The sequence below is a fragment of the Molothrus aeneus genome, chromosome 16 (assembly GCF_037042795.1).
Source record: "Molothrus aeneus isolate 106 chromosome 16, BPBGC_Maene_1.0, whole genome shotgun sequence".
Classification (NCBI taxonomy): Eukaryota; Metazoa; Chordata; class Aves; order Passeriformes; family Icteridae; genus Molothrus; species Molothrus aeneus.
The window spans coordinates 5,143,506-5,153,291 of record NC_089661.1 but is presented as its reverse complement, the minus strand read 5'-3'; positions in this window follow the sequence as shown (position 1 = coordinate 5,153,291).

The following is a 9,786-nucleotide window of genomic DNA, read 5'->3' as shown; positions in this document are numbered from 1 at the left end:
TCTGCTGGGGCCTCTGGCAGGGCACCTCTCTGCCATGGGAGAGGGTTTGTAGGCACTGACAGAGCTGAGGAAAGCAGAGGTTTCTTCCCACACCTTCATTTTTAGTCCACCCCTAATTGAGGGCTGCATGATCCCTGGTAGCCACCTCCTGGTGATGCCCAGGAGGAGCTGTGCTGCTGATCCTGATGGGAGAGAGGGAGGCAGCAGGTGAGGGGCAGGGAGTGAGGCCAGGTGGATGCTGAGCTGCAGGTGAATGAAGGTGTCTGAAGGTGTCTGAAGGTGTCTGCAGGCATCTCAGGTGCTGCTGGAGGTGCTGGACAGGAGCAGGGCTTGGCAGGGCTTGCTACTCCTCCCCTCTTGCTCAGCCACTCTAATGGCCTCCCCTGCCTTCTCTATCCCTTCCTCATCTCTTAATAAAAAGTGTTCAGACTTTTGTTAAACTTGTAACACCCAGAGAGCTGTCCCTGCAGAACAAGCTGTGCCCTTTGGCCTCTGTTTTCCACTGAGTGGTCAAAGGTGCAGTGCAGGACTGGATGCTGGCCAGCCAGCTCTCATTGTAGCTAACATCCCAGAGGGCCTGGGGATCAATCCTCACACAGACAGAACAATTCTCCTCTTCATGGGTACGGCTTTCTGTAGCTCCTCCTGAGCTGACTCAGCCTGCTCACACAGGGACTGTCCTTTGAGCAGCCAGGGGAGGTCAGGACTGGATGCCTGGAGGGTCTGTCAGGTACATTTGGCAAGTGAAGAAGGCCAGGTTTTGAGTACAGGGATCAAAATACATTTCAAAGTCCCCAGTGAAGGAGACAGGCAGGTTTGGGAGTGCCAGGAGTGCCTGGTGCAGCTCTCAGGCAGAGGGAGAGCAGTGGGGCTCAGACCATGGGCACTGCTCTGGTGGCAGGGCTGCAAGGAAATGAAGTGTGTGTGTGTGTTTTGCTTTTCCTCTGAAGTACATAACTCACTGAGAAGTCTTTGGGGAGCCTTACTGTTTACAGATTCTGAGTCAGGGAAGAATCACCTTGTTTTTCTGAGCATAGTGGATCAAGTGAGTCAGATCAGTTTGGCCAGAGGATATAACATCCATGATGCCTTTCTGGAAGGGCAGAGGAGAGCAAGCTCCTCTGCAATTCCAAACTGGAAGGAAGAGGAGGTCCAGGACCTCATGCTGGTCTCTGAGAGCTCACAGCAGAGAGCTGTGAGGACACTGAGCCATGATGATTTGGGGACCACCATGACACAGAACTCTGCAGGGCTGGATCTGGTCCCATTACAGCAGTGCAATCCCAGAACAGCCTGTTAATTCTGAGATGTGGTGAAGAACCAACAGGACACATCCAGCCTCCATGTGCAGTCACCCCTCCATCTGTCCCTGAATCCCCTTGGTGAAGCCTTTCCACACTCCTGCACATGCAGGGCTGTCCCCCACCCTTCTGCAGCTGAAGGGCCTCCAAAGGCCCCTGGGGTGATGGTGGCTCGTTCTGCACAGAGCAGCTCTCTCCTGATCTGAAATGAGCACTCATTCTTGTGGATCACCATAAAATCCATCTGGAATGCTTGATTCTTCCCAATTAAATTCCAAGCTTCCAGATTAGTCCAAGTGCAAGATAAGAATCTTTAACTAATTCTGAGTGTTCTTCTGACCCTAGCAGAAGGCTGGGAGAGAGGATCAGTGCTGTTAAATCCCTCTGCTGTGCTCTCCTAAGAAATGCCACAGCCTTCAGCCCCACCTGGCATTATTGCCATTGTTGTCCTTTAGGGGCTGATGCTAATGACGACTGAAAGAGCTTAATGAGCATGTGCCTTGAATAAGCTCTTTATACCTTATAAAATAATTACATTTTATTGAAAATTCCACTGGGCTAAGCTCACAGAAGCAGTCAGGGGTGCCAATTTAATAGGATATGGTACAGTGCTTTACTCAAATAAGGCCAGATCCTTCAGAAGTTCACCTTCATGGCCACAAAGGAGAGCAGGGGCCTCCTGAGCACAGGATACCTGCTGTTATCCACCCTGGGGCTCTGGGGAAAGGCAGGATCACAAAACACCTCTGAAATGGAGTGGTGCTGTTTGGTGAGAGGAATAGGATTTGTGTTCTTACAGCACAGAGACAGCTGGTGATGCCTGATGAAAGGTGGCCTGTCAATAGCCTATTAAACATTCTTGAAATAGGGATGGTGAGCTCCTTTTCCTGCTCTTCCTCCCATCCAGCACAGATCAAAATTGTTGACCTATTAAGGAAAGAAAGATATTCCCAAAGGAATGCCTTGTGGCGTCTTCTGGGATGCAGTGGGGCCTCTGCCTTTAACAACACACAGCAGTGGAAGCTCTTAACGGGGCTATAGAAAGTTCATAAATAGGAAGAAATGACAAAGAGCCTATTGAATCTGGTTAGGGTAAGTTTCTCATCATATAAGCATTTTGTAAGAGGAAATGGCTGAGTGACTCACAGACAAATTGCTTGTAATACATTTCATTAGAAAATTAAAATTTGTAAATTTATTTTTCATCTTTAAGCAAAATGCTCCCACATCTATCACTGAGGAAATATTCTTTGGGTCTGCACTGAATACAAGGAAGCACAAACAAAATACTCCCATAATGTGCTTTGAATGTTACAAAATACATTTCCTGGATGAAATTTAAACCCTTGTAAAAACTTTTTCAACCAGTGCCAGTTTTTAAATATTATATTATTTATACTGCAAAAATACTTAAGAATCTCATAATTTCAAGACCAGACCTTTCAACAAAATGTGATTTTTTTTTTCACTAATGGTCCCATGGAAATTCTTTTCAAAACATGCACTAGATGCATGCAAGACCTGTGTTTCAGGGACTGCAAGGACCCGGGGTCAGTGAGCATCCTTGCTGCCTGTGACTCTCAAGGCAGGGAGTCTGCAGCTACTGATGAGATCTGAGCTGCAGCCTGGACCAAAAAAACAAGGGAAGCCTTCAGCATGGAGATCCCAAACTCCGTTGGTGGCAAAATTCTGAATTTTGTGTTAACACCAAATCACTGCAGAAAATCACAGGATGCTTCAGAGATGTGAAATTCTGGTGTATTTTATCCCTGTCTCGTGGTTTCTGAGTCCTTGCAGCAGACTACTGCCACGTTTTCCAGTTTTTCCTTTGTAACTGTGGAGGTTAACAGTGTATTTTAAAATGTCATATGCCTGAATAATTATCAAATTCCTGCTATTCCTGTGACATTTCCAGGCTCCTGTCCATGACTGCTCATTCCTGCTCAGCCCACCAAAGCTTCTGAGCCTGCAGCTGAGGAACACTCCCTATATAATTGCTTAAGCTCTTGGCACCAGTTCAGGGTGGGATGAAAAGTAGGGAATTTTCCAGACTGGGTCCACTTCAAGGAGAGCAGAGTGGTTAAAGAACAGAGAACAGAGCCTGTGAAGATGCATTTCTGGAGGTTTCACCCATCCCTCTGCTGCAGCAGGTTATGGGACCATCACAGCTCCCTGCAAGCTTCTGCCCAGCTGTAGTTGTAGCTGTCAGGAGGAATCCAGCCCTGATGGGGAGAAATGTCCAGCACAGTCACACATTTTGCCCAGAGCTAATTGTGCCTACAAGGTAGATAAACAGCAGAGAAGGTGGCAAGAAGTTAAAAAGGTGAAAAGAAGAAAGGTTTTTTTTAAAAAAAACCACCAAACCTGTTTGAGCAAAGCAAGGCCCAAGCACTTCCCATGTTTTACCCCTACAACAGGGAGCCAAAATAAACCAAGGGAGGGTCCTGAGGGTGTCACCCTGTGTGCAGAGACATCTGCCAGGGGCAGTCACTCGTGGAGCACTGAGGTGGAGCTGTGTCCAGGCTCAGTCAGGCTCTGGAGCCAGCCCCTCCAAATGTGTGTGTTCAGTGCCAGGGGTTACACTCTGGTGTCTGTCTGCAGTTTATAATGAAATAATTTCATTAGGCAGGTGTGAGGTGTGAGGTAAATGTACAGTGTAATCCTGTATAACACAATCATCATCACATTTTGATTCCCCTGCCCATCACCTTCCGCATTTATCTTCAGAGACCTCTTAATGAAACAGCTGCTTAGATTTAATTAAACAACAGCATAATATAAACAAGTTCTTTTGTTTTGTGCGCTGAACAGGGCATTCATCTTCAAAAGCTTTTCTGCCAGAGCTGGCCTGGCTGCCCCTTGACTTGTCTCTACTCCAATTACCACTCCAGTTTAGCTGATTAATTTGTAGCCACTGGCAAACATGCACAGTTGGCAGGACATCATTCCGTTTCAGTGACAAGCACTATAAAAAGATCATTATTTTCATTAGCATAAATAACTGCATGTTGATAGAACTCTGCTTTCTGAAAATAGGTTAAAGTCTTAACTGGCTGTGTCTTAACAGTGGCCCTGAGTGGGCTGCCCCCTCCTAAAATTCTGAATGGTGCAGGGCTTTATTCATTACCCAGATATAATTGGGAGGAAAATCATCACATAAGTGAACAATAAGCTATCAGTGTATAATGCTTAATGACTGCACTCAGCCCAGTAATAGTCTGGAATGATTTTTTTTTCTTAAAATGAGACTTTTTTTGGTAAATGCCTGTATAGACACACACTAATTTTTTACCAAACCCTACATATTTGATGGTGTATAAGAAAAGTCAATGAAAGAAACAATCATGCACATATAAATATGTTTTCTCCTGCATTTCCTAGGGCATAGAGATATTATTTTTCCAGTCACTGGCCTGGGTTGGCTGCTTTGAAAGCTTTTCTGACTGCAGTCTACTAGTCAATCATGTTCCTAAGAGTTTTTCTCTTACTGGGTCTTTAAGAGTTGATATTTTATAACATGGTCCTTTGGGAGGAAAGGTTTAGTTTTGTGCCATTCTCTTTTCTCCACCATGATGACACCTGGTACACACCAAGACACCAACAATAAGAAAAGAAAGCAGCAATAATAAGAAGCAGTATTTGAAAGGTAGCACTTTCAATAGGTTTGGTCCCTTAGCCCAGTTTAGCAGCTCTTCAAATGAAAAAGTGTATTAATACACAGGATGTGACCATCTGGATGTTTTTAACTCATTGTCCTACAGGGAAAGTTTGAAATGAGATTTCTGCTTTTAGCTCTTAGGGAATATTTGGTTTTATTTCACCCAGAAACCTCCACAAATTTTTTAAATATTTATATATACACACACACACACGCACATATGAACACGCAGAGCCCTGGCTCTGTAGCAATGGTCTTGGGTAAACACCAGCAAGTGTTGGCCAAGCATGAATTTTAGGAATTTTAGTCACTGTACTGCTCATATGTATTCATGATTCTGAGAAGAACAGCCTCTCTAAGGTAGCACTGTTCTTTTTTTACTTAATTCACTACTGATGGCATTAATGGTAAAATAACTTTTTCTTTGTATTATACAGCAAAACAAAAAATGGGCATGGAAGAACAAGAGAGGCTTTTTTAAAACTTTTTTTTTACCATCAAGAAGCCTTGCCATTGCTTTGAAATGTTGCCCAGAGCATTTTTGTGCCCAGCTTGTCTATGTCTTTCAGTCTGTGTCAGAAGATGACTTTGAAAATTAGCTGGTTTATATAACAGAGAAGAGCCAAGGGTAATAAAAAAGAGAGCAAATGAATGCCTCAGTATTGAATATTTTCCAGGAAAAAAATGTCGAGGAGTGAAAGGTGAAAAGAAGATTTGGACTCCTGACATGCTCTGCATCTCCTCACAGGTGTCCCCAGGCTCCCAGGCAGAGCCTTGTCCTCCTCCCAGGGCTGGATGGAGAGAGCTGAAGAACCTCCTAGGCTGTCAAAGGACAACCAAACTGAAAATGCCTTGCAAATGCTGTGTAATGTTTGCTGAAATGCCACACCCAGAGTGGGATGCAGGGGAGAGGAGGGTGGCAGGTCTGACAGCACTGCTGAACACCCAGGTGAGGAATGGAATGGTATGTTTGGATGCTAAAATGGATTGTTGGAAACAGATTTTGAAATCACTCTTGTGAAATGCTTGTTTTGCAGCAAATAGGTCATAAACCAACAATAAAGGCACATTGAAACATGCTTTTGCTTTGTCAAAAACAAGTAAAAATAGAAGAAAAAAACCAACAAGCAGGAGAACCCTCTGACTTCATGCTATGGAGCATGCAGAAGTCTGGGAAACGCCTCTCAGGAGCAGTGATTGAGGAAGCCATGGTGTTTACTGATGGGAGCAGGAGCCAGAACTGCAGCAAACTGTGGTTACCTTCTGGGCAAGGGAGAGAGGTGAAGGGTTGTTTGCAGTAGACAACGACTCTCAGAGAGGAGCAAACTGTTTGTTTGTTTGCTTTAAGTTACTTCAAATCACCCTTGAAGGGTACACAAACTGTGTTTTGGACCCAATTATTTAGGGTGTTGCTGAATAGAATGCATTGTATGGGCAGGACAAAATGCACTACTGGGCCAACAGAAGTCAGACATAGAGGTAGAATAAGAGCTTGCCTATTTGATCTCTAGAGAAAAAAGGATATTTAAGATGCAATGCAACTGCTGGCAAATTGTGGCCTTTTAGAATAATGCCATTGCATTTCTGAAAAGCTGCCCAGTTCACCTGGGCTGTATGGACACAGGAGAGGAGCTTTGAGCAGGGCATGGAGTGCATGGGGCAGCAGTCAGGCTGCCTGCCTGAAAGGTCAGCTCTAAATCTCTCAATGTGCTCCACCATCCTTTAGGGAAGTGCTGCTTTCCCCATGGCAGCAAAGTGGCAAACAACAGCTTGCCTGAATTTTCTTAATGAAATAAAAAGGCTCTCTTTATTTTAGACTGGTAAGCACCTTGACTTTTGGTAAATGTGAAAATTCTTTTATCTGAACTGGCAGTTATAAATGGTTTTAAAACACCAATTACCATCTATGAAAAAAAAAGGAATAAAGAGATCAGAACAGCTTTTTACAAAAGATAAAAATCATCATCTTGCATTTAATTGACTTCAAGACCATTTACCTGGAATAGGGGCTGCAATTAAACTCCCAGACTGTCCAGTGTGCTCTCAGAAGCACCTGCTTCATCCACAGGCATAGTTAGCAGCTGGTTTGGCAAATTTGGCAAGTGACAGTGGGACTTTGTGCTCCTCAAATGCCAGGCAAACACAGGAGCTGCTTCAGCCCATGCTTGAGATGGTTTTTTTTTTCCTTGGAATGATTATTTCTGTTACACTATCATATCACAGGAATTGTCCCAGAAAGCACAACAAAAGCAGGTGGTTTTCCTTGCAAGAATCAGTGCTGAGGACTTATTCTGATGTCCTGGTCCTTTGCTGAGCAGAAAATGCTTGTGCTTGCATTTTCTTCAGCTGTTGCTGTCCTGGCTGCCAACATGGCTAAACTCATGATGGATCAGACTCACTGCTGCACGATGCTTGCTTGGAGCCAACCATCCAAATGCTTTAAGAGGCATCCATGCTGCTCTCCAAGTATCACTGTTGGCTGCCCTCCAGTAGCCTAACCTGGCTAATCTAATACTGCAGAAACAAAACTGTAGAGATTGAAGCAAAAAAGCAACGTGTGTGGACATGTTTGTGTTAGAACACTGACTGGAGAGAACACATTTTTAATATAATGCAGGTGACTGGAATATTTTCCATTCCAGTGTCCATTTCCCTACATGCCATACAGCACATTCAAAAACATCTTAGCTTTTTGAGCATGGATTTTTGGGCTGAAGGATCACAATGAAGCTTTACAGCCCTTTCTTATGAAGTGTGGCATTTCTGACATTATTTGATGCGCAAGAGCAACTGCATTAGTCAAAGGCTACGCTTCAATAGTTATCACTTTAAGCCCATGCCCTGGGAGTATTGTATTCGGTTCCCTCATTATTTCCAGCCCTCCAGGTTATACCAAGAGTTGCTATTAGTACATTACAATCACAAAATGAAGGTAGCCACTTTCTATAAGGGTCAAGCTTTCCTCCTCGGTGCAGGCAAAGTTCATCCTGCAGCTCAGGTGGACAAGCAGTGCCCCATTCCGGGCGTTTTGGCTTCCCAAATGTTTTGCATACAGCTCTACCTTTTGGGTCCAAGGCTCACTTGGACAGCCCCAAAACATTTAAGGAAGTCTAACACTGCAGCATCCAGGTGCTGCAGCCATCAGCCTGCTCCTCATTCTGAGCATGAAATGAAATAGAAAGGAATGGGGAGCACTCTCCTTATTTAAGCCATGTCTGCTGCAGCTCATGGCCACGTTTCCATGCCATGCCTTTCATTTGTTAATATTTTTTTGCAAGAGCAGTGAGATCCCTTTTGGTAAAGCAGTCTTTCACAGGGGTGCCTCATGTGTGATCACCATCAGTGCAATGGAAGCCATCAGTTTAATGATGAGGTGATAGGATAAAATCTTAATGCATCTCATTGATGCTGCTTTGCTGAGGGGGCCAGGAAAGAACTTTATTTGGCTGTGTGTGTTGTCTACATTCTATAATACTTTCAAGCCTGGTCTTTAAATGTGGCACCTTCCCTATAAATAACTCCTGTTCTTACCTTAATTGCAGTCCTAACCAGCACTAACAAAGAGTAACATCACAACTGCATCCTGAATAATTTCGTGTCATCTTAAATTTTAAAAGTTTCAGCAATACATTAAAAAAAAAGCTACTTTCTTGGAAGCTTTCCGAGGAAACACCAAGTTCCCAGAAGCCTCAGGTCTATGGCATGAAATCCTAAAACTGCAAGAACCTTTCTTTGATCGTGCCTTTTTATGGTAGTATGTCAAGAAAAATTAAAAAAATTCAAATGACAAAATATTCCCCTGCATGATTTTTTTTTTCCCTGAGATAAAGTTAAAAAAATATGATGTGATAATGGGTGTTAACCATGCCATTTGAGGACTTTAAATGCTGTGGTGTTAGGCAGGGGATCAGACAATAAATGGACTATCAGGATGATATATTTAACATATTTATTTAGAGATAACTTTCTAAAAGGCATATATAGACTAGAGATAGTCTAGTACACACAGAGATAATCAGTAGAGATATGTGAGGGGTTTTCTTTCTAATGTATAGTGCTTGGTAAAGCTTCTTATTCTTATTGTCAGTTTTTGAGCAGTTAAGGCAAGGCTCCTCGTTCTGAGCATTTGCTGAGCTGCTGTTAGAGTGGCCAGCTGGGTCAGCAGCTTCTTCACCACTGGGCTCCAAAGCTCACCAAAGCTCTCTGCCTTCTGCTGCAGGGCCTGTCCTGTGTGAAAGGCACACTGCTTGTGCTGGGGACATTTCAGCTGTGCTGCCAAATGCAATCTCTTCCCCACAGGCTGGAGAGCCCAGGCCTCACAGAGCTGCTCTTCAAAGGCCAGGGTTCCCCAGACTGGGGCCTGCATTGGTTGGTGCTGACTGTGAGGAACCATCGGAATCAAGGCGGGAGAAATGATGAGGAGGCCTCCATCTTATCAGAAGGCTAATTAATTACTTTATTACTATATTATTCAATATTATATTACCTTATATTACACTACATCTAAACTGAATCTGCCAAGCACTCAACTGCACTGCACTCGTGACTGTCCCCCAAGAGTCTGGACAGACAGACACACACTGATAGCCCCTGACAGGCCAAGGAAACAAAACACCATCACTGTGGGTAAACAATCTCCATACTGCATTCTACTTTTGCACAAACACAGGCACAGCAAATGAGATAAGAATTGTTTTTCCTTTCTCTGAGGTTCAGAGAATGTGAATCTCAGAAATATTCTTGGGAAGTTGTGCCTTGCTTTTCTCCATGAGGAGAAATGTGGCGACAAGGAACCAGCGGAGCATCCACAATTTCAATACTCCCTTC